General features: G+C 51.9%; 1 long non-coding RNA gene across 1 annotated transcript; it reads right to left on the reverse strand.

Annotated features, from left to right (window-relative positions):
• Positions 1–4,771: 4,771 nt before the first annotated feature.
• On the reverse strand, positions 4,772–12,939 carry LOC139363261 (uncharacterized). Its single transcript, XR_011623229.1, has 3 exons — positions 10,213–12,939; positions 7,604–7,930; positions 4,772–5,547 (listed from the first exon to the last, which is right to left on the reverse strand). It is a non-coding gene; the product is annotated as an uncharacterized lncRNA (long non-coding RNA).
• Between the last annotated feature and the right edge of the window lie 12,705 nt (positions 12,940–25,644).

A 25,644-nucleotide genomic window follows, 5' to 3' on the forward strand; every position in this document is an offset into this window, starting at 1 on the left:
CTGTGGTAATCAAAAGGGTACTGGCATAAAAATAAACACATAGACCGTCAGAACAGAATAGAGAACCCAGAAACAAATCCACACACCTACAGGGATCTCATTTTTGACAAAGGTGCCAAGAACATACATTGGAGAAAAGACAATCTCTTCAATAAATGGTGCTGGGAAAACTGGATATCCGTATGCAGAAGAATGAAACTAGACCCCTATCTCTCACCATATACAAAACAAAATTCAAAATGAATTAAAGACTTAAATCTAAGACCTCAAACTATGAAATTGCTAAAATAAAACCTTGGGGAAATTCTCCAGGACATTGGTCTGGGCAAAAATTTCTTGAGTAATACCCCACAGCACGGGGAACCAAAGCAAAACTGGACAAATGGGATCACATCAAGTTAAAAAGCTTCTATGCAGCAAAGGAAACAATCAACAGAGAGACAACCCACAGAATGGGAGAAAATATTTGCAAACTACCCACCTGATAAGAGATTAATAGCTAGAATGTATAAGGAGCTCAAACAACTCTATAGGAAATAATCTAAAAATTCAATTAAAAAGTGGGCTGAAGATCTGAGAAGACATAGAAAAGAAGACATACGAATGACAAACAGGTATATGAAAAGGTGCTCAATCAACACCGTTGATCATCAGAGGAAGTGCAGATAAAGACTACAATGAGATGCCATCTCACCCCAGTTAAAATGGCTTTTATCCAAAAGACAGGTAACAACAAATGCTGATGAGCATGTGGAGAAAATGGAACCCTTTTACACTGTTGGTGGGAATGTAAATTAGTACAACCACTATGGAGAATAACTTGGAAGTTCCTCAAAAAACTAAAAATAGAGCTGCCATAGGATCCAGCAATCCCACTCCTAGATATATACCCAAAAGAAAGGAAATCTGCATATCGAAAAGATATCTGTGCTCCCATGTTTATGGCAGCACTATTCACAATAGACAACATTGAGAAGCAATCAAGTTGTCCATCAGCAAATGAATGAATAAAGAAAATGTGGTACATATACACTATGGAGTACTATTCAGCCTTAAATATAAAAAGAATGAGATCCTGTCATTTGCAACAATGGATAGAACTGCAAGTCATTTTGTTAAGTGAAATAAGCCAGGCACAGAAACACAAACTTCACATGTTTTCACTTATCTGTGGGAGCTCAAAATTAAAGCAATTGAACTCATGGAGATAGAGAGTGGAAGGATGGTTACCAGGGGCTGAGAACAGTAGTGAGAGGGTGGGGTGGTGGGGCACGGGGACTTGGGATGGTTAATTGGTACAAAAAATAGGAAGAGTGAATAAGGCCTAGTATTTGCTAGCACAACTACATTGACTATAGTCAATAATAATTTAATTGTACATTTTAAAATAACTAAAGGAGGCTGGGTGCAGTGGCTCACACCTGTAATCCTAGCACTTTGGGAGGCCAAGGCGAGTGGATCACAAGGTCAGGAGATCGAGACCATCCCGGCTAACAGGATGAAACCCCATCTCTACTAAAAATACAAAAAAAAAAAAAAATAGCCAGGTGTGGTGGTGGGCGCCTGCAGTCCCAGCTGCTCAGGAGGCTGAGGCACGAGAATGGCACGAACCCGGGAGGCAGAGCTTACAGTGAGCCAAGATCATGCCACTGCACTCCAGCCTAGGTGACAGAGTGAGACTCTGTCTCAAAATAAATAAATAAATAATAAAATAAAATAACTAAAGGAGTATAATTGGATTGTTTGTAATACAAAGGATAAACACTTGAGAGGATGGATATCCCCATTTACCCTGATGTGATTATTACACATTGCATGCCTGTATCAAAATATTTCATGTAACCCATAAATATATATACCTACCATGTACCCACAATCATTAAAAAATAAAAAACAAAAACAAGTGTCCTATATTCCAGGAGAGAACTCAATATTTGAAAGAAAATAATGGAGAATATGAGACTTGAAGAATTATTCTGAGTTTTGAGGCCACGTAGCTACCTGGTTGCCTCAGAAGGATTCACTCTGTTATGGAGCAATCTCTCCCATGTATTCTCAGCAGTTGGATTAGACCAGAGAGCAGAGCAGTCATATCTGCCCCTTGGAGCTCTGCTCTAGCAAAGAAAGAGAAAATAAACAAAGATGTGATAAATAAGCAAGATTATTATCAGAAATTGGCAAATAGAGTAAGAAGTGATTTTCCTGCCTTTCCTGCACAAATTGTACTTCAACCTTCAACATAACCAAATACGTCTGGATGATGACACTATTTCTTTTTTGAAAATTAATACCAGCTAATAATGATGTTTAAGGAATAACAGAAATAAAAAATTTCCACTTCTAATTTTAAAAATATTAATTCATCAATAGATAAAACCACTGGACAATAGGTTGACACAGAGCCTCATAGCAGAGAGCTCTGGCTGTCCCAAGAGCCCAGTGTCCCTAAGAGTGGGCCTACCCAACATATGATGCTTCCACCCTAGCACAGGGGAAGATCACAGCCCCACCAGGAGGTATGCTTATAAAGATGTTCAGCCTGAGTCTTATCAAGCCTTTAGTGCTAATTTCCAGAAATGGGGGTTACAGAAATGGGGGATAGAGGAACAAGCTAAATGACACCAAAAAAGGGAGCAAACAGAAAGATCCAGAAAATGAGAACTTCCATAGTGTAATTGACCAGTTATCAACACATGCATGGCATGAAAAAATGGAGAAAAGGGTAGGGCAGCTTGAGAGGAAAAGAGACTTGTAAGATTTCATGGTGAAATGCACCTGAGGGCTGTCAACATCCAGAAAGTTTTCAGCCAAGGATGTGTGGAACACACTGTGGGTGAAAAATGAGTTTATTACCTCCTGCAGGAAGGGTGACCTCTCACTGGTGGGAGGTGGGAGTGTCTCAGTGAAAGGGTGTTAGAAATAACCTGTCACAGGATGGGACTTTGCTGGAGTAATTTGGGGAGGGTCTAAGGAAGATGAGACCCCCCCACCATAGATTAGGTGCTGTCAGGAAGTGGGGGAAAGTCTATGAGTTGAGGGGAGGGCCAGTGAACCTCCTCCTAGGGAGAGCAGAGTGGAGTCAGGGTAAGGCTGGAGCTGGCACTCATTTAATCAGAGAGGAGCATTTGATGCCTGTGGGTTGCAGAGTGGCCGGGCCTCACATGGGTTTCTGTGAGCTTTTGCCCATCCACCAAAGCAGCAGGTTCAGCTGGGAGCTCCAGGGCAACTCCTGGGTGCTTCCAGCTGCTTTTGTTCTTTCTCAGTATCAAGTTTAAAAACTGAATACAATCATCAAAAGACACTTTCAGTTCATCAAAAAGGATAGATTATGGGCCAGGCACAGTTGCTCACACCTGTAATCCTAGCAGTTTGGGAAGCCAGGGTGAGTGGATCACTTGAGCTCAGGACCAGCCTGGGCAACATGGCGAAACTTAGACTCTACCAAAAACACAAAAATAGCTGGGCATAGTGGCACATACCTGTAATCCCAGCTGCTTGGGAGACTGAGGCAGGAGAATTGCTTGAGGCTGGGAGGTAGAGGTTGCAGTGAGCTGAGATCATGCCACTGCACCCCAGCCTGGGCAACAGAGTGAGACTCTCAAAAAAAAAAGAAGAAGAAAAGAAAAGATTGATTATGGACGAATTACTAGATATAAAAGAATTGTTGATAACGTTACTGGGTGTGATCATGTCAATTTGTTTGTATAAGAAAAAGTCCGTGTCTTTTAGAGAAGCAGATGGAATTGCATGGCAGTAAAAGGACACAGGATCTGAGATTCGCTATAAAATCCTATGTAATAACAAAAACTATGGGTAGATGAAGCAAATGTGGGGAAATTGTGTAGACACTGCACCCCCAGAGCATGAGCTCTTTCCTCAGGAGGCTCCCCAGCCCTTGGGAGTGGGGGGCACCCTCCCGAAACTCTGCCAGTCATTTTTCACAGTGAGGGCAGGGTCCTGCTGAGGCCTCCTGGGAGCCGCAGACTGCAGAGGGCACCCGCTGCCTTCTAAGAGTGAATGTGACGTTGGCTCAGCTGAGTGCCTGGTGGAGGACACAGAACCTCGGAATCTGGGGCCGGCCCCCTCGCCACTCCCTGCGCCGCTCCCTGAGGGTTCATGGCCTGGTTACTTTATCCCTCCATGTCTCGGAAAGACAAGAAGTGGATGAACTGACCTCTAGGTTCCCTCCCCGTGTTAGGTTTCTACCATGGGTGTCAGGCCCTCCTCACTACTGACAGAGAGCCTTTGCTTGGGCGCACTTTAGTTGGGCTCCTGAACCTTCTAGGCCCACCACCGTGCACCTGCTTGCAAGGTCCAGTTTTAGTAAGAACCCTGCAAAGCCAGTCTGGCAAGAGCCCCCACCCCTGATATCTGATCACCTTCAATATCCAATCTGTTTCCTCATTATACACCTTCTGCCAAGTGGCATCTGATCACCCTGCCCGGACTTCAGCAAGAATCCTGCTGGGTCAATTTAGCCAGTATCCCCTGACCCCTAACGTCTCCTCTCAGTCACTTTCTATCCCAGGACCACCCCCCTGCCTTTTGGCTGTGAGTTCCTACTTGTCCGTGCTGTGTTCTGGGTGCAGCCCAATCTCTCTCCTGACTGCAAGGCCTGCTGCCGCGGTCCCCGTACCTACGGCATTGGTCCTGAGTGAAGCCTTCCTCACCATGCTTTAACTAGTGTCACCGAAAATATTTAGTTCAACACTACGAAGATTCTCTTTGAAGAAAATACAGAATTCATTTCCAGATCTTTTACGCAGGAATATGCCTTCAATCTTACAATGTTCTCGTTTCCTGACTACTTCTGATTTTTCCCCTCTTCCTTCTTGGACGTCCTGGTCTGACAGTGAATTCTGCAGATGGTGAGGGTTAATGCCTCCGTGCACATAACTGTTTCATCTCCAAATGCAAAGGTTTTGCCATGAATCATATACTCAAATGAAGCAAGGAAAAGCAATAACATCTTTTAAATGTTTTAAAGTGGGAGTTTAAAAGTCATTTCTGACACTTACTAAGAATATACACAAACTTTGTCTGAATAAATGAGAAATTCAGCAAAATCGCATCCCAAAGTGTAACCCTTACGAAGCCACCATTCAACACAGTTTATGTGTGGTCTTCTGTGGTGTGTGTGGTCTTCTGGGGTAGGTGCTGGGTGTCCAATAGCAAAAGAAATAGACATGATCCCCCAGCTACAGGAGGTGTGAGGAGAACGTGGTTTGAAACAAGGAAGAAATGGTAAGGAGGTGCCCGACCAGCAAACGGGCACATTACAGAGCTTGGGTGCCTGACCAGCAAACGGGCACATTACAGAGCTCGGGTGCCCGGCCAGCAAACGGGCACATCACGGAGCTCAGGTGCCCGGCCAGCAAACGGGCACATCACGGAGCTCAGGTGCAATCCTGAAGTTGGGAAGACATCGAAACATGTGTTACAAGGGAGTACACACCCACGCTCTGTGGTGAAGGGCTCAGCCCGGCTGCATGAAGGGTTAGGAGGAGCGCGTCTCAGACAAGGGTTCTGTAAGGTCACATGCCACAGCTGTAAAGAGATAGAGGTTATGGAAAGAAAAGCAAACGAGTCGCACTCTCTCCTTTTAAAATCTTGACAGGTGAACCTCTATAATAACAAATTTTTTAAAATGTGTTTAAAGATATAGGTTTCATAAAATTAAAACATTGACAAAATATCAAAAATGACTGAATTTAGTTATTATAGCACAAATCTGAATATTTTGTTGAGCAGTTGGTGATATTTGGATAAACATGGGGACAGATAAACATAATAATTATAGATTTATTCTATACTCTTTCTTGCCTTTCTTTCAACAAATACTAATTCAGTTGCTGTAATTAGGATGCTCACACAATCTATGTTCCATTGAGAATAATAACAAATCAGACAACATTTACGGAACCATTGTAATTCTAGATGGATTTTGCTAATTATCACAGAGAACTGGTGCTCTGTTGAAGCAGTAGCAACTGGAACTGTCAGTGAAATTATTAAAGCAATATGGTCACGTGCCAAGTCCTGTTTTAGTGGCGTATGGACTGCATCTAAAATGGCAGTCCCTAAGTTGATATGCCACATTTTACTGTCCCTTCCCTATGTTCAGATGTGTTTAGATACACAAGTACTTACCGTTGTGTTACAGTTGTCTACAGTGTTGTGCAGTCACACACTACACAAGTGTGTGGCCTGGAAGCAATGGGCTGTTCCGGACAGCCTAGGTGTGTAGTGGGGAGCTGGGCCTCCCAGGTTTGTGTGAGCACACCCCATAATCTTCCCACAAAGACAAAATTGCCTAATGATTCATTTCTCAGAGCATATCCCCATTATGAAGTGAATCCTGGCTGTATTTAGATGGAGAGATACACAACTTTTTAATCTTTAAGATAATTGACATAATGATTGTGCATATTTATGGGATACAACATGATATTTTGGGATATGTGTACATTGTACAACGATCAAATCAGGGAAATTAGCATACCCATTATCTTAAACATGTATCGTTTCTTTATGACGAGAACATTCAAAACCCTCTCTTCTATATTGAAATGTACACTGTTGTTATCTCTAGCCACCCCACCATGTGATTCCAGAACTTATTCCCCCTAACCGTAGCTCTGTGCCCGTGCCAATCTTGCCATCCCCACTCCCCACGACCCTCCCCACCACCGTCCCCACTCCCCACGACCCTCCCCACCACCGTCCCCACTCCCCAGTCCCCTCAACCCTCCTCACCACCATCCCCACTCCCTTCAACCCACCCCACCACCGTCCCCACTCCCCACGACCCTCCCCACCACCGTCCCCACTCCCCAGTCCCCTCAACCCTCCTCACCACCATCCCCACTCCCTTCAACCCACCCCACCACTGTCCCCACTCCCCACAACCCTCCCCACCACTGTCCCCACTCCCCACTCCCCTCAACCCTCCTCACCACCGTCCCCACTCCCCGCAACCCTCCCCACCACCGTCCCCACTCCCCACGACCCTCCCCACCACCGTCCCCACTCCCCACGACCCTCCCCACCACCGTCCCCACTCCCCGCGACCCTCCCCACCACCGTCCCCACTCCCCGCGACCCTCCCCACCACCGTCCCCACTCCCCGCAACCCTCCCCACCACCGCCCCCACTCCCTTCAACCCACCCCACCACCGTCCCCACTCCCCACTCCCCTCCCCACCACCGTCCCCACTCCCCACGACCCTCCCCACCACCGTCCCCACTCCCCACTCCCCTCAACCCTCCTCACCACCGTCCCCACTCCCCGCAACCCTCCCCACCACCGTCCCCACTCCCCACGACCCTCCCCACCACCGTCCCCACTCCCCACTCCCCTCCCCACCACCGTCCCCACTCCCCGCAACCCTCCCCACCACCGTCCCCACTCCCCGCAACCCTCCCCACCACCGTCCCCACTCCCCACGACCCTCCCCACCACCGTCCCCACTCCCCACGACCCTCCCCACCACCATCCCCACTCCCCAGTCCCCTCAACCCTCCCCACCACCGTCCCCACTCCCCGCGACCCTCCCCATGCTCTGGCAACCACTCTTCCACTCTCCACTTCCATGAGAACAACCTTTTAGCTTTTGCACATGTGAGTCAGATCACACGGTATTTGTCTTTCTGTGCCTGGCTTATTTCACGTGATGCGATGTCCTCCTGGTTCATCGTGCTGCCTCAGGTGACAGGATTGGAGTCTTTTTACAGTTAAGTAGTATTCTCTTGTCTACACATACCCACCACGTTTTCTCTGCCCGCTCCTCCAGTGTTGGACATTTGGGTTGATTTCGTGTCCTGGCCTTTGTGAGTGGTGCTGCGGTGAACGGGGGAGTGCAGGTGTCTCTTTGACGTGCTGACTTGAGTGGTGTCCAGGCTGTGGCCTTGTGTGGGAGAGACTGGTCTGCTGTGAAGGAGAAGTGCGTCACTCAGTCCAAATCGCCAGGCTGTACCGAGTGCCTGCCACCTGCTCTCCAGGGTCATGAACCTCCCCTAAAATAAAATTGTGACACCCCAGGGATTTCAAGGGAACCTTAGGTCCTCTTTGCTCACACACTGCTATGGGTTGAGCGTATGTGTCCCTCCAAAATGTAGATGTTGGAACTTAAGCCCCAAGGTGATGGTATTAGAGGATGGGCCCCCGGAAGGGGATTAGGTCTTGGGGGCTCTGCCCTCATGGATGGGATCCGTGCCCTCGTAGGAGGGCCTGAGGGAGAGGGTTCACCCCCCCTCCACCACCCCTCCACCTGCTGTGACGTCAGAACACAACCACAGGTGCCAGCTCGGAAGCAAAGAGGAGCCCTCACCCCACACTGAACTGGTTGGCACCTTCATCCCGGACTTCTCGGCATCCAGAACTGTGAGAAATCAATTTCTGTTGTTTAAAAATTACCCAGTCTAAGGTATTAGGAGTGGGAATGGATGGAGACATACACACCACTTATTTCACTTCCCTCACACCCCACTCTGTATGACTCCCACCCCTGCACCCCCGAGTCCCGTAGATACACCCAGGCTGGGTTGGGCTTGACCCCCTCGCCCCTGCACCCCCGAGTCCCGTGCATACACCTAGGCTGGGTCAGGGTTGACCCCCTCACCCCTGCACCCCTGAGTCCCGTGCATACACCCAGGCTGGGTCAGGCTTGACCCCCTCAACCCTGCACCCCCAAGTCCTGTAGATACACCCTGGTTGGGTCGAGCTTGACCCCCTCACCGTTCTGGCCCAGAGTCGGAGAAGCAGGGACTCTCAGGCTCCAGCCCTGAGATCAGCCCAGCAGTGGGGCTGCACGGTTGTCACAGGGACTGATGGGGCCTGGCTGACCACCGAGTGGCTGCATCCGAAGGCTGGGACGTCCGCGCTAGAGCACACGTGCCTCCACCTCCTTCAGATCACCGGCCACAGGGCTCCTCTTCTGTGCCAGGCCTGCTGCCCACCCCCACCTCTCCTGCTCTCCTTTCTGCAGGGATTTTACTTGCCTCATCAGGAGGTGAGGAACAGAGGATGTGACCATTCCTGCAGGGACTGCCCCTAGCAGGAGTGAGCACAGCTGCAGGACCTCACACCAAGGCCACAGCTGGCCTCAGGTTAAAAGCAGTCTGTAAATCAATTTGGGTTCCTGCCTAACCCAAATTTCTCCAGGCTTTGCCAGTGTTTAGGAACAAGCAAGGTCATGTGAACAGTCATCATTGGAAATGCACCTGCCCTATCCCCAGCGGCTGCAAAACCCTCCCCTGGGTGCTCCTGGGTCCTGGGATGTGGGAGAGAGCACATGCAGGTCAGTCCTGCAGGTGCAGACATTTCTCCGATCCCTGTGGCCTCAATCCAGCGGCTGCAGTGTCCACCCCTCACTCGGCCCACGTCCCATGTCCCAGAGCCTCGTGGGGCCTCATGGGCTTCGTGGGGCTGCAGCTGCACATTGGCCTCTGTCCAGAATGTACAGAAGGAGAGGAGAGTGGCCGGTTGAGGGCTCAGCCCCTGTGACACCCTAGGAGAGGTACCTGAGGCTGTGCTCCATGCTCTCCACAGTTCAGGGCATTTTCTAGGATGGGACTTTGTGTCACCTTCACCCCTCTTTGCTCATCATCCCACCCATGTGTCCAGAGGACAGACGGGGGCTGGATTTCCACCCAGTGCCTACCGGTTCAGGGGCATCTGGTCTGAGACCTCAGTGTGTCACTGAATTCTCCAGACACCTGACACTCAGCGGCCAGCAAGGGCGCCACGGACCAAGGGGCAGTCAGCAGGGGTGCGACACCGGGAGGAGGCCATACCCGCAGGGCCACCAGCTCTGAGTAGCCAGGAGGAACCTGCAGTGGACTCCTTCACGGATGCTGGTGCAGGAAGCAGAGCTGAGAACCGGCCGGTCAGCAAGGGGCAGCTCTGACTGCACAGTGAACACGTGAAAGAGAGAGTCCCCACTGCAGGTTCATCCGCTCTGCCTGAGGATGTGAGCAAGTGTCCCCAGCAATAATGTCCATCGGAGCCCTAGACACACTTTCCCAGTATTCATTACCAGATGAGAGTTACCAACAGAAGCTGTTCTATGCAGTTGAGACTTAGTTCTTTTTTTTTTTTTTTTTTTTAGCCAGCGTCTCACTCTGTCACCCAGTCGATTATTATTGGATAATTACTCTTCCTGCAGAAAATGAATCTGCAGCTTGAGTTCCACAGCCTTCTTCCCCCAGTACCTGCAGGTCTGGTGTCTGAGTCAGAGGAACAGCTTGGCCTGCAGACCCGACCTCCTCTGTGCGTGGGGCTTCAGCTGCGTGTAGGCATCCGCAGGCTCATCCAGGGAGCCTGGGGGACCCTGAGCCTTTGGCTTCCTAGCCAGCTCCGAACAGTGGTGCTGCGGGCAGGCCCAGCGCGCTCTTTCCTGACTCAGCTGCTGGATGGTGTCCTGCAGTCTGCGAGCCGCGCTGGATTGATGACCGTGACAGTGAGCTCCATCTGACCCCACAGCTGCTTCTTTCTCTTTAACTCCTCCTTCTTCAGTGACCATGCAGTATTTACAAGTCACGTTCAGAGTTTATCACTGAGATCAGTTGCAAATCACAGCGATTATATTTTTAATGTTTTCATTAATTCTTCCAAAGTCCCTTTTCCTGAGTTACTGTCAGTATCAAGGCGGAAAGGGACCCCTTGCTCGCCTGGAATCTCAGACATCAAAGGATGGTTCCGGGAAAACCCTGGAAGCCCAGTAAGTGGAGAAGCACCAAGCAGCCACCAGATGGCAATGTTGAGTCGATGAACAGGACCGGCACAGGGGCCGCCAGACAGGCGACGTGCCCGGCAGCCTGATGTGCACCGCATTGCACCTGCGGCCCAGGCAGATGTCCAGTCGCCTCGCATCCCACCAGTAGTCTTATCACCAGGCGGCTCCAATGTCTCCGAGGCAGGCAAGAGGTGATTCATACTGTGCAGCTTTCAGCAAACCCTCCCAGCTTGTTCCCAAGCCCTGAGCCCCAGAGTTGAAGTTTGAGAAACAGTCGCAAAGCAGGATGAAATGGTGCAGCCCATGGGCTGGACGCTCTGATCTTAACAAGGATCAACCACGCCTGGAAAACACAGACGTGCTGTTTCTCCTCAACAGGAAGCCTGATTCTGGGGAGTGCGTACAGCCCCGAGTGGGCACAGCAGTTCCAGGCGGAAGGTGGTAAGTCGCCCTCTGTGATGCAAAAGCACTGAGGTGAAACCTTAGGATCCCAGTGCAACTTGAGGTGAAGGTCCCTGTTCCCTTCCAGCCTTGAAAGGAGAAATTCCGAGGAAGACACAGGAAACAAGTTTGCATCTTACAGGAAAAGGAGCTGAGCCACCAACGGACAACTCCTGTTAAAGAATCCTGTATCCCTCATGCATCTTTATTGAGTGCCTGCTGTATGCCAGGCAGCTTTGGCGATGGGGTTGCAGTGAGCACAACAGCCCTGGTGCCCACCACTGGGGAAGGTGAGACAGCCAACAGGTAACTGCAGGTGTGGTCAGTTCTAGGAGACAGGATGCAGGGTCAAAGACACTGACTGGGCCCTCCTTTGACAGGTGACCTGAAGTGCAGACTTGGGGACTCAGATCAAGTGGCTGAGAAGGAGGCAGGAAGAAGGTTTTCCACGTGTGGAGAGGGAGAGAGCCAGACAGAGGCCAGTGTGGCCAGAGCTTAGCGGGCAGGGAGGAGAGCAGCAGGAGCCAGGCGGGCAGAGAGGCAGGGCAGACAACTATCCCTTCCTCGGACACAGGAATCTCCTAACTTCTCTCCTCCAAACTCTTCCCCAACACACTCCTGGCCTCAGCCCCCCACTCACCCGAACCTGCTGTTATCAAGGTCACAGTGACCTTCTCACTACAGCAGAAACCTCTCCGTCCACATCTATGTGACCTCTGGCTACCCTCCCACTTGTTGACCATCGGCTCCTCCCCAAAACACACCTGTCTCAGCTGCCCCAGAAGATCCCACACTCCTGGTGCTGACCAGCTTTGGGTCCAGCCTCCTGCTTGCAGAAAGAACCGAGCTTCGCCTCCACCTGGAGACCTAGAGTTCCTCCCCGCTCGGCCCTGACACCTGCACTCGCTGAGCCACTTCCATGAGCCTCCTTTCCATGTAAATGCTTTTGCTGTAAAATGGCAGGGGGAGCATTGAATATGAGCCAGGCATAGTATGAGATCTCGGTCCTGACCTGGGAGCTTATGATCACAGGAGGCCGACAATCAGCAGAGCAGCTCCCAGGCAGCCTGATAGGCCCAGAGCAAGGTGGGGAAGCAGGGCAGGAAGGTTCACAGAAGGGGATGTTTGGGCTGGGTTTCAAAGGATGTGTAGGAGTTTGTTGCTCACAGGAGGGTAGTGAAGAAAAAGAAGTGGCAGGGACAGACCCAGGGGTGTGAGGCAGTGGGGGTTAGGGAGAGTGCCATAGGAGCAACTGGGAAGATTGGGTGAAAGGCACATGGGGTCGACCTGGAGATGAGCTTTGGAGCCAGGACAGGTGCTGAGCTGGGCTCTGGCCTCCTGTGAGAGCTGCCTCCTGTGCTCCCTCCAGCCACAAGTCCTCAGCAGATTTCCTTTGAGGAGGGTGGGGATATGGTTAGACAGGGGTACATGTCACCCATGGACAAGGCGTGATGCTGTGTCTATAGAGTGCATGGCACAGCTGCTGGCACCCCATTAGGTGCTGCTCTTCCCATAGGCACAGCCCTGCTAGCTCCCACTGCTGCTCTGCACCTCCCCTGCACCCTGGAGTTCCTCTGACACCACGCTGCTGCTGAGATGAACTCCCCACAGGACAGGACCCCGCGGGAATCACCTTCGCTTCCCTGGAACAGGGGAGCACTGCAGGTGCCGTTCACTGCCTGATGAATGAATGAAGGACGGTAGGAAGCCCTGGGGAGGCTCCAAGGTGCCATGCGAGGCCCAATGTGGGGAAGCTCCCGCCAATCCCCTGCTGCCCCAGCACAGGCAGGACAGGCCCCCACCCGCCTCTCCCACAGCTCAGATGCTGACCTGGGCGTCAAGCCCCTGCCCGCCTCTCCCACAGCTCAGATGCTGACCTGGGCGTCAAGCCCCTGCCTGCCTCTCCCACCCGCCTCTCCCACAGCTCAGATGCTGACCTGAGGGTTAATTGTTTCGAGTCTTTGAAGTCTTTGAAGTTGAAACACCTGAGCCTGCTGTGGAGCCCAGTTAATCATGACCCTTGTCACTAACTGCTGTGAGCACATGGATGGCCAGATAAGACCTGGGAAGAAATGCCAGGGTCTGGGGACTGCACACACCCCCACCTCACAGGCCTTGGCAGGTGCCAGTGGACGGTTTCCTTCAGGGAAGGCTGATCGCGGCCACGTCTCCAGATGGTCCCAGCCACGGCGGCCCATGGTGTCCACGCTGTCAGGGTTGCCAACCAGTGGGCTTCTCGTGGCCGACCGTTCACGCCCCACACTCAGCCACCAACACGTCCACATTCCCTGAGCCAGGTGCTTTGGGAGAGGTCATCTCCTGGGTCTCTGGCCTTGCAAGGTTCTGGGGCAAACCCTCACATGCGTCCCGTCCGATCTCGTTGGTCAGCCCAGGCACACCTGCCTGGGTCAGGTTCGTGCATGGTGTGAGGGGGCAGCAGCCAGGGAGCTGGGGTGAGACCAGCCAGGGCCTGGCTGCCAAGAGCTGGGGTGAGACCAGCCAGGGCCTGGCTGCCAAGAGCTGGGGTGAGACCAGCCAGGGCCTGGCTGCCTGTCCTGGCTCTGGAACTTTGGCATCATCGACGCAGGGAGGGAGCAGAGACGGGAGCTCAGCACCGGGACTGTGTCAGACACCCAGACACCGTGGGCTGGTTCAGAGGCCTCCATCGAGGAGAGTGGCCAACCCCTGCGCCTCAGAACTCCAAGTTAAAGTCATCAAAGCCTGACGTGGAAGAGGAAAGGAAGAGACGGTCTCTTCGCACCTGTCTCTGGGGAGAGAAAGGCCCTGCCCGCAGCCTGCTGGTGGTGCCTGGGCAAGCTCCAGAGACCCCTTCTCTCCATCAGAGACAGACAGGGACGCCGCCTCGACAATCAGCTTCCTCGGCCGGAGCTGGGGCCACCTGGAAATGAAGCCCAGGAATTTGCTCCTTGGTATTTTCCAGGGTAGCTGTTCCTTCAACTCCCGCGTCAGTTAATAACCACACGTCACAAGTAACCGATGACCGCTGACGGTTGGACGGTAAAGCTGACCTGAGGGGTGGCCGGCCCTCAGCCACGCCTGACGTGTGTGGAGGCCGGCCCTCAGCGACCCCACCCTGTGGAATCGGTGCCCTTGTGCCACCCCCCTCATTTGGCTTTTTGACAAAGACTGCAACAAAAACGGCCTTGGAGGGGAAGGCCTGAGAGGCCCTGCCCTGCCTCTGGAATGCTCGCTTCAGAGGAGCCCAGGTGCAGAAATCACCAGGCGTGAGGACGTCCAGGCAAAGGAGGAGAAAGCCCTGGTCAGACCCCACAGAGGCAGGGGCCCAGCTGAGGCCTCAGACACTCCAACCGTGGCCTCCCCTCAGGCCTCCAGCCAGGTCAAGTGTCCAGCGACCCCGGCCCTGGCCCCGGCTGCCATCTGACCACCTGACAGCAACCACATGAAGGACCTCGAGCAAAAACTGGCCCGTTGTGGCCAGACCAGCCACACAAACGCTGGAAATTAACGAACTGTGTTTAAGCCGCGGCGCTTGGTGGCGGTTCGTGTGCAGTACAAGAAAACTGGAACAATGATGGATTCACTTTTCTAAAATAAGAGGCGTGTGGCCGTCAGACCACGATTCCCACCGAGAGGCAAAGTCTGTGCCCCACAGCCCGCCCTCCTTGTGGACAGGCTTTAGCAGCTGGCCGGTGCCCGCAGAGGAGGTGAGGCCGCCTGACTTCCTAGGCCCAGGCGGGCCCGGAGAGGCCAAGTCGCTTCCACCTAGTTTCCTGCAGATGTGGGAAGTCTGACTGCCTGGGGGCGCCGAGCAGGAGAGGGCTCAGCTGGACAGGCTTGGAGCACGCCGCCCGCCGGCCGCCAGCACGGACCACCGGCACCTGCGCTCAGCAGCCGTGCTCCAACCCTGCTTCTCCTCCCCTTTGTTCCAGCTGCTGCTCATCAATACGCACTGTCCTCCAGTGTTTGTGAGAAGCAAGGATTATAAATGGGGCATGGACTGAGTGGCAAACACCGGCTTCCCTAGGCCTGGCATCTGCTGCAGGCAAAGGTTGTTCCAGCAGCCTCCGTGCTCACGTTGCACCTGGAAAACCACCCATCTGCTATTCCTGCGTTTTCTTTTTAGAGCAAGTGGGGCCAGGGAGGGGGCCTAAATTCCCCCGGACTCAGCCCCCCATGCCCCTCCCTCTGCAGAGAGTTCCCTCCTTTTACCCCACCCTGGGGGTGAAGTGTCTCTGAATCCCGAGCCGGGGATGCGTCTGGGCTGTTGCTTAGAGAAACATCCTCTGTCCAGCAGACGGGCTCAGCCGGGCGGCGCTTGGAGGCCAGAGGCAGCGTCACTGCTGGGGATGGTGGTTCTGAGACTTCGGCTCTTGCAGGTGTCCTAATGGGAGCTCACACTCCTCGAGAACCTCCTGTTCCCGCCACACCCTCGGTTTCATCTGGTGCTTCTGGCTGGTCTCCCAGTCACCCTCCGCCTTCTTCCAGGCTCTCAGACACCAGGCAGCTGTCTCTGGGAAGAAGGAATCAAAAGAACCCCCCAGCACCGCCAAGGCCGGGATCCCCAGGCTCCACAGGAGCCTGCACCGAAGGCGTGTGCCCAGGGCCCCTCTAGCCATCCCTGGGGACCCTTCCCTTTTGTCACCATGCAAAGCGCCCTCTCCCGCTGTGAGGCCCCGGGCATGGCCACTGCACATCAGCTGTACGACGTGGCCTTGCTGACATGTCCAATCCTCTGAGGGCCTCCCTGTGTTTTCAGGGACTAAGGTTTTATGACAAATGAAAATCCCGTTGTGTCAAAACGCCCAGGAGGCACCCCGGGAAGAAGCAGTGCTGACAGGAGACCGACGGGTTGACCGCAGCTGTGCAGCCACCACTGCAGCTTTTAATCCACCTTCTGCAGGAGCCATTTCATGGATGAGGATATTATCGAGGGAGGTCACTTCTCACGCCTAGAAGGAGCAGAGGTGAGACTCCAGCCCGGGGCCAAGCAGCCGCGAGGAGGTCCAAGCTCCCCTGCCGTCGGGGCAGTGGGGAACACGGCCTGAGAGTCTGTGGCGGTCCTGTGCCTGCACACCGCATGGCTGTCTTTGCTGGAGGCCTGGCCATGCCGTATTGACCCTGATGAGGGTGGTGCACAGGGTGCTATGTCCCTGTCTCCACCCACTCGTGTGGCCCAGAGCCGGCGTTGGCATTTGTTGAAGGCACTTTTTAATCTCCACCCAGGCCCACACTTGTGCTCCAGAGGAGCAAGCCAGCCCTCTGGAGGGATGGGCAGCTGCCTGTGCACCTTGGCAGGAGGTGTTTTTAAACTTGTGATTTAAATTGTAGCTTTGCTGGAGGCACTAACATCAAACAAGCACTTGGAGACGCCCTTCCTTGTGAGTTCTGAGACCCTGCAAACTAGCACCCGGCTTACATCAGCTGAGTCCCCAGACCTTCCTCCACCTAAAATGGGAGCAAACAGGGGAGTAGATGAGGCCCCACCAAAGAGGAGGCCCCTTTAAGAAGTGTCATCACTCGCTGCCTACCCCTCATCCCTCAGAGTGCTCTCCCAGGCCAGAACATTCCAGAACATGCCATTGACCACCTAGCTCCTTCACTTACGCCCTCTAAGAGCTAGCTGCTGTAGGAGTGGGTCCTCTTAGCTCACCCTGAAAGTCCTCAGACCTCCATTGGCACTCACATCTGAAGCAAGGCAGTTAGCAAAACCATGCGGGGCATCTCCCTGGAGCCTCCTGGGGGTGAGCGGTGCAGGCCTCCTGCATCTGTGCAGAGCTACCTGCACAAGGTGGGCCAGGGGGCTTAGAGCCAGTGACTTCCTGAACAGAGCAACACACCAGTCTCCCAGGTGAGACAGGTCACTCCCAATGCAGCTCCTCAGAAGCCATGCGAGCAGCCAGGGTTGCTGCAGGAAGATTCAGGACGTCAGGGCGTTTTCTGCCTGGATAACAGGCCATGTGTGCACATCACACTCTGCTCATTCGTTCCCCGTCGGACGCTCGGGTTGCTCCCACCTTTCAGCTGCTGTGAATGGTGCTGCTATGAACACGGGGTGCAAGCATCTGTCTGCACCTCCTTTTTCCACTGTTTGGGGTGCACACCTAGGAGGGGAATGACTGGGTCATACAGTGACTCTATACTTAATTCTGAGGTGTTGCCAAGCTGTTTGACAGCAGCAGCTCCATTTTCTGCTCCCATCAACAATGTGTGAGGTCACCAACTTCTCCACATCCTCCCCAACTCTCGCTGTTTTCCATGTTTTTGATAAAAGCCATTCTGTGCTGAGTGAAACAAGACAGACACAAAAGAGCAAACGCTGTAGTTCCACTCACATAGGCGCCTGGAAGAGTCAGATTCCTAGAGACGGAAAATAGAACAGAAGTTCCCAGGGCTGCGGGAGGGGCAAGAGTCATGATCCGTGGGGATGGAGCTTCTATTTAGGGTGATGAAAATGTCCTGGAAAGAGACAGCGGTGAGGGCCACACCACACTGTGAATGTACTTAATGCCGCTGAGTCACACACTTAAAATGGTTAAAATGGCAAAGCGATGTACATTTTACCATGATAGTAGAAAGTTAAAAGTCACGCCAAGAATTCTCCACTGTCCATTTCCCTTCCTTTCCTCCTGAGTCAAGCCCACTACGCGTCGTGAGTTCAGGGCTGACTCCTTCCTGGGGGGGCCTCCCAGGGCCAGGATTGAGCTGCAGACAAAAAGTCGAGACGGCTCTGCAGCCCTGGCTTGGCTCTGCCACCCACCTCCAGGTTCCAGAAAGCACGAGGACTGCTGGGCCCAGGGATTTCGGTGAGCCGTCTGCTCACGGTGGCTGGCAGGTGCACTTTGATGCCCTCCGACCTGGGACTTCGCATCTTTCTCGAGTTTTTCTCAGCCAAGCCTCCTGTGCCCTGTGGGTGCCTCTGGAATCTTCCAGCTGGTCCCGCCTTTGCTTTCAATGAACCGTAAAGGCGTGGCCACGCTCACCCCAGGGGGCTGGATAGGAAACTCCTGTCTCAGAAAAAAACATGGCGTTAGGAGGTCCTGAGAGGCAAACGCTGTCTGGCTCTGACCTCCCCCTACCTCGCACCTGCCCCGGCGCTCATGATTCTATGAATGTGTTCGGTGCGTCACCACTTCCGCCAGAGAACTCTGGGAATCTGGGGTGCTCCCAAAAGAGCCTCTTTCCCTTTTCAAGGCTTTCTGGGTGTGAAAACTAGAGACAATGGGACCGGCAAGTCGGGACCCATGTCATCTCTCTGCTGGGGAGCCGCAGCCCCTGCTCAGGGAGGAGAAAGGGGAAGCATGACAGGTGGGATGGGAGTGCTGGGCACTGAGAGCTGTCAGGGCCTGGGACAGTGACTCCTTCCGTCCAAATGACCTGAACCTCTTGTTCACTTTCTTTCCCTCACGAATTAATGAACTCCCCTTCTATAAAGTAGGAATCCCAGTCATAGTCTCCTCTGAATTTCCCAGTGTTACGTTTGGCCGCCCTGCCCTGCCCTTCCAAATGCTCCTCCCACCAGCTCCAGCCACAGCCAAGGAGGCCTGAGGACTCACATGTGGTTTTGCCAAGCCAGGAGAGGCAGAGGGGACGGTCGGGGTCCTTCATGGACTCCTGGCCTGCATCTGAGGCGGGTAGTGGAAGTTCCAGCAGATCACTTTGTCCCCTGGGTGGGGGGGTACCCCCAAATATGTTTGGTGATGGCTGGGAGGCACTGTTTATCCTGGGGCCATTTGAAGAAACGTCAGAAATCTATGCATGGAGACAGGCCGGTGCAAAATCTGCAGCTCACGGCTCAGCTCTCGTCATCTTTGTACCATGTGAACAATGGATGACTCCGGTGAGTCACTGTGGTATCATTTACATCAGCTCAAGGTGGAAATGAGCCACATGCCCATCAAACTAACAAAGATGCAGTCCATACACTGATTAAAAAAAAAAAATACCTCTAAGATTGTGTGAATGCCAAAAACAAGAGTATGTGTTTGTATTTCCTTCTACCTGTATAAATCACCCTGGAAGGTTCAGAAGAAACTAACTGTGGTTATTCTAAGGGTGGAGGGGGCAGGTGATGTGGGTTTCAGGATGTGTATCTATTCATATCATTTTTATTTTTGAATCATGAATATATTACCTATTCAAACATTAAATTCTTTTTTAATCCTGTTAAAATAATCACCTTATGCAAACCGGTTCGTGTCTGTTTGGGACCTGTGTGGATTCTGAAGGTGAGGAAGGTGGCAACATAGTCCTTGTTGGCTGAATGTGTGTGCATAAGCTGGGGTAGGCGTATTTGTTTATCTGCATTTTTATGCAAAGCAGCTGCACATTGCCAGACCTCTGGGTTCATTTGCATAATTGAAAACCACACCATGGAGAGAGTGGGGCAAAGTGTCAATAACCAACTCGCTCTCCTAAATAGAATCTGTGTTGTGTTTCTTCCGGAAATACGATTTTCTAGAAAAACTCCATCAGATAAGGAAAAATGCCTGGGCCAACCATCAGCGTTTACACATAGTACTCCAAAAAGCACAGCCTATTTATCTTTCAGGTCAACAGGCTCCGGTAAACTGCCTCAAAGCTCAATACCTGGTGAGAATAGAATGTATATATCATCCCATATATAAATACATCTATGCATCAATATAAATAAGTGGGTAAAACCCACAAATGTAAGTGGCTGTGGCCCATAAACAAAAGCTCTTTGGAGTCCCTGATACGTTTGAAGAGGACAAAGGGATCCTGAGATCAAAAAGTTGGAGACCTGCTAGAATAGTGGATCCCAAAGTGTGATCCAAACCCAGCAGATCAGCCTCACCTGGAAGCTGGTTAGAAAAGCAAATTCTCAGGCCCCATCCAGCCCTCTGACCTCCCAAATCAGCCACTCTGGGGCGGGCCCAGCAGGTGACCCTCTTGCAGGCTGAAGTTGGAGACACACCATTCAGAGAAGCACCTCCCACACTGAACCCGATAGGAGCCCCGTGACGGGGGCTTGTTAGGATGATCCTGAGTGGGTCTGGGGAGGACCTGAGAGTCTGCATTTCTAAGCAGCTCCCAGGGAAGCCGAGGCTGCCGGTCCTGGGACCACCCTTTCAGTGGCAAAACTCATCAGTGATAAAAATCCTCCCAATTTGAAGGTGTGAAGAGACAGTTTGTAACACCTAAAATGACTCACAAGCACCAATCTATAATCCCCAGATGGATTTAATCCCTTGAGTGAATCAGGCTGAGATGAAAGCTTGGGTGAGGTTAACTCACTCCCGCTAAGGGGTAAATGAACTTAGTGATTGCGCCCCCATGCTGCCGTGCATTGGGACTGAGTGGATGGGTGACCTTGAGCCCACAGGAGTCTGGTCCTCATTTCATTCCCTGAGTGCACCATGATATGAGAGGGGGGAGAGCCCTGGGGTGCGGTCCTCTGTGGTATCAGTCCATTCTCACACTGTTATGAACTACCCGAGACTGGGTAATCTATAACGAAAAGAGGTTTAATTGACTCACTGTCCTACAGGCTGTACAGGAGATATGGCTGCGGAGGCCTCAGGAAACTTACGATCATGGCGGAAGGTGAAGGGGAAGCAGGCGCATCTTCACATGGTGGCAGGAAAGAGAGCAAAGGGGTGCTATCCGCTTTCAAACAACCAGATCTCATGAGAATTTACTATCACAAGAACAGCATGGGGGAAACTGCCCCCATGATCCAATCACCTCCCACCAGGTCCCTCCCACAACACATGGGATTACAATTCAACATGAGATTTGGGTGGGGACACAGAGCCAAAGCGTGTCAGCTGTTGAAGAACTGGGAGCCGTCCCAAACGTGCCCCACAGAAGCTGGTGTGTCTCTCGGGCTGCCAGCTGTCAATGCATTCAGTGATCAGATCAGGCATCACCCTCGGACTGAGAAAGGGTGAGAGTCACCCCCAAGCACAGAAAAGTCCACAGAATCAGGACTCAGCCATAAGCAGTGGCCAAAGGGGCTCCTGGCTCCTGTGTCAAATGCATCTCTGGACAAAGAGGGACAGAGCAAGGTACAGCATTAAACGTTCAAATCATCCAACCAGCTCCCACCCATCAAGAACATTTCAAATCAGAAGGGCCTCAGAGAAGGGAGCAGAGATGAGCTCGTGGAAGGCACACCACAACAGTGGCCGTCCTGGGGTACAGGAGTGTGTCAGTGAGTGGCCACGAGAGGTTAGACCCAGAACCTAGGCAGGCCCCAGGCCCCTGACTGCAGCTTAATGCCACTTCCATAATGTGACGTGATGTTTCCATGCAAGGCTTAGAAAATCCTGTAAGTGGAGCATTGAGTCTAAGCACAAAGTCTCCCAGGCAAGGAGGTATGGGAGGTTCCTGTGATTCTCTCTAAGCCTCAACCTCTTGCCAGCCTGGCCCGACCCTCTTGATGTCCATGAAGCCATGGGTGGCCTTCAAAGTGGCAGCATCGACTTGAACCCAAGCCCTCCTGACACAGGCAGCAGCACCTCTGCGGGATCTAGACGCAGCTGACAAGGTAAACCCTGTGTGAATCTCTGCTGGGAGGTTCGGTGACGCTTGATGCAAATGCTTCTCCTCTAAGAGATGGTTTAATTTCCAAAGACTGGGTTAAATTCATGGCCCCAATTTGTTGCTAATGACACTGAGGCCTTTTGGAATCTTTGCACATTCTGCTTTGCTTATGCATTGATCCCTTTCCTTGAGGCAGTTAACAGAGACTCTCTCTCTCTTCTCCTGTCTCCCCGTCTCCTTCTCTTTCTCTCTCCCCTCTCTCCTTCCCTCCTGCCCCTCTCCCTTTTCCACCTACCCTGCCCCTTCCTTTCTCCAACCATTCCTGTCTATTAATCTGGATGGGGTAGGCTTATGAGGCCATTAAAAATGACCACAAATTCTCAGGGGCTTGAATCAATACAAGCTTATTTCTTGTTCGACCAAAGTCTACTGTGGGGACAAGTGAAACTGGAGAAACTCATTTTTGTAGCAACCTTGGCCCCAGGTGGTTTCATCTTTCGGCTGCAGAATCTCACGATGGCTTCTCCATCTACGAATGAGGGGGTGCGGGACAGTTCTGTCCCCCTCATGGTGAACTGCATGGCCTGTCCGCTGTCAGGGACTGAGAAGCTTCAGTTTCCAACGGATGGGAAATCACCCTGATGCAGGGGCAAGCCCAGGCCCACCACAGGCCAGCTGCCCCCAAGGTCAGCACAGAAGGGTGCCCACAGATGAAGACCCCACAGTGAGGCAGGCAGGAGATGGAGCTGGTCTCTTTCTGCAGGCTCCAGGACAGAGACACCCACCGCAGGGAGGGCTCTGTGGGACAGCTGTGGTTTTATTTGCATTTCTTAGGCAGAACACAAGTGGGCCAGAACGAACGGTGTCCACAGGTGGTGCTGAGCAGGTCACAGGTATCTGGCGACCTGAGGCCTGGTGTAGAATCTGCCTGGCCTCCCTTCACGGCACACAGATGCTCCTCTCCTTCCTGGCCGGCTTCCATTCTTATACCTCTCTCTCCTCTTACTCATTTATTTCAGTTACCGTGGCAGAATTGAATCATCCCAGTACTTTGAAGATATAAAGGCAGCGTCTGTCACCAGAGCTGAGGGCAGGGGCACTCAGAGGCACCCCAGGGCTCCCCTGGCCACCCACAGCCTCTGGGCTGGAGAGGAACCCCGCACCAGCACCTCAGGCAGAGCCACTGTGTCGTGGCCACCCACGGCCTCTGGGCTGGAGAGGAACCCAACAAAAGCACCTCAGGCAGGGCCGCTGTGTCGTGGCCACCCACAGTCTCTGGGCTGGAGAGGAACCCAGCACCAGCACCTCAGGCAGGGCCACTGTGTCGTGGCCACCCACGGCCTCTGGGGCTCGGTGTTGATGATTATGGTGACAATGATGGTGATGGTGGTGATGATGGATGTTGAAGATGACGGTGATGGTGATGATGATGATGATAATGGTGACATGAAGATGGTGGTGAAGATGATGGAGATGATGATGGTGATGTTGAAGATGACGGTGGTGATGATGGTGACATTGAAGATAATGGTGACGGTGGTGAAGATGATGACAGTGATAGTGAAGATGGTGGTAAAGATGGTGTTGACAATGATGGTGACGATGATGGTGATAGTGGTGATGATGGATGTTGAAGATGTTGATGGTGATGATGGATGTTGAAGATGTTGATGGTGATGATGACGATGATAATGGTGACAGTGAAGATGGTGGTGAAGATGATGGAGATGATGATGGTGATGTTGAAGATGATGGTGGTGATCATGGTGATGTTGAAGATAATGGTGATGGTGGTGAAGATGATGATGGTGATAGTGAAGATGGTGGTGATGATGGTATGTTGAAGATGATGGTGATGTTGAAGATAATGGTGATGGTGGTGAAGATGATGATGGTGATAGTGAAGATGGTGGTGATGATGGTATGTTGAAGATGATGGTGGTGATGATGGTGATGATTAGTGATGATACTGCTTTGAAATGAAAGCTGATGGTTGCAGTTGGACACTGTGCTCCTGGGAAAACTTACTGCCCAGAGGTACAAGAATATCACTGAGCCTTTCCAAAAAGAATAAAATATTAGCAAAAAAGATGTCTAGATCAAGAAGCAGAGCTCCATCAGTGCTGGACATAAAGGTACCTACAAGTGACACGCATGGTGGACAACACAGACCACCATCAGAGGTCACGTGTCCATTTCCCAGCGCTTGGCTTTGCTGGTGAGAAACAGCCCAACAGATGGATGGTTTCCACAGCCGTGGGCAGGCTTATCCTACCACCTCTGGTTGGAGCCAGCCGGCTGTGCCTCTGAAGAGCTGCTCTAATTGGAGAGGCCAGCTGCTTGACTGTGGGTAATGCAGACCGCAATACAGCATACCTGAGTCTTCCAGGCAGACTTTGACTGGGGTGGGAACCATTCCTGGGCTGCCAAAGGGTGAAGTGAGCACGAAGTTGGCGACTCTCTTTGGAAGGCAGTGCAGTGCAGGAGTAGTGCACCAGTCCACAGGCCCAAGGAAGTCAGAGGCGGCTCCTCAAACACGTTCCCATGGGCTGATGGGAAGCTGTGGGCACAGTCTGTCTTCATCCATGTTGGCTGCTATAATAAAATACCGTGGACTAGGCAGCTTAAACAGCAGAGATTTATTTCTCACAGTTCTGGAGGCTGGAAGCCCAAGACGAAGGGGTCAGCAGATTTGACATCTGGGGAGGGTTGCTTCCTAGACTTTTTTTTTCTGTCCTTTTGCTATAACCTCATATGGGTGGAAGGGATGAGGGAGCTCTCTGGGTTCTCTTTCATAAGGGGCAGTAATCTCATTAATGAGGGTTCTGGCCTCATGAATGAATCCCCTCCCAAAGGCCCCACTTCCTAATACCATCCCCTTAAGGGTGAAGATTTCAATATAGGAATTTTGGGGGACACAGACATTCAGCCCACAGCATAGTACTAGGTTAATTTACAGATACCTATTTAACAGACGACGAGATTATTTAAAGTGGAAGCTGATGTTACAACAATGAGAAAATATAGAAATAGAAAAGTGCATATGTATTTTGCAGGCCAGGAAAGGAAGCAGGCCTGCTCATACGGCATCTAAGCGACCAACATCGCAAGCGGGCGCAGGCATGCTGAGGGTTCAGAGGCTTTTAACCACCTTCACTCTACCGGTGTAACTATTTCTTTTCAGAGCTATTTTCCTTTCTCTTGGCTCAGATATTCTGCATGACAGGAGGTGGAATGTAGACAACTAGGAGAATGCCATTGACTGGCAGAAAATGACTCCACTGTGAACTGTGGAGACGAGGAAAAGAGGATTTTGGCACAGGGACATCAACCCAAAGAAAGGAGTCAAAAAAACCACACGGGGCAGCTCTGCATGCGACCAACAGAGGGCGCCATGAGCCCACCCAGCTTAGTGGCTCTCAGGTAATTTGCAAAATTAAAATACAATTTCTGGGTGCACCAGGGCACTGATAATTGAGTTGTTCGGACCTCAGTGATACAATCTTGTCTCAAAACCCCATAATTCCATGAAAAAATTGATTATTTTTGAAAAACATACTTTTGTGACCCTAGAATAAAATGCACTTTTTAATTTGTGATTTTTTTATTCAATTGCAATCTGTATTTTATTGTCAGTCACTCAGACTCTCAAACTGTCTTCATTTCAATTTCCAGATCACTCTACTCGACCTCAGCATAAAACATGTTTTAGCTCCGACTGCTGCCCTCAGAAGGCTTCCCATGTGCTGGGAGTTTTGTGTCTTGCCCAGTGTGGTCTGTGGTCCCAGGAGTCCCAGGTGCCTGGCTGAGTCAGAACGGGAGTGGAGGAGTTGCCCCCTGCCCTGCTCAAGATGGGGATAGTCCTTGGCTGAATCTGCCCTTCTGGAAGAGAACCTGGTTTTGTCTTCTGCTGTCCTGGATCCGTGGGAAAACAGGACACAAAACTGTCAATAATCGCTAGACACGCTGGGCAGGCTGG

Source organism: Macaca nemestrina, chromosome 5, assembly GCF_043159975.1.
Source record: "Macaca nemestrina isolate mMacNem1 chromosome 5, mMacNem.hap1, whole genome shotgun sequence".
Classification (NCBI taxonomy): Eukaryota; Metazoa; Chordata; class Mammalia; order Primates; family Cercopithecidae; genus Macaca; species Macaca nemestrina.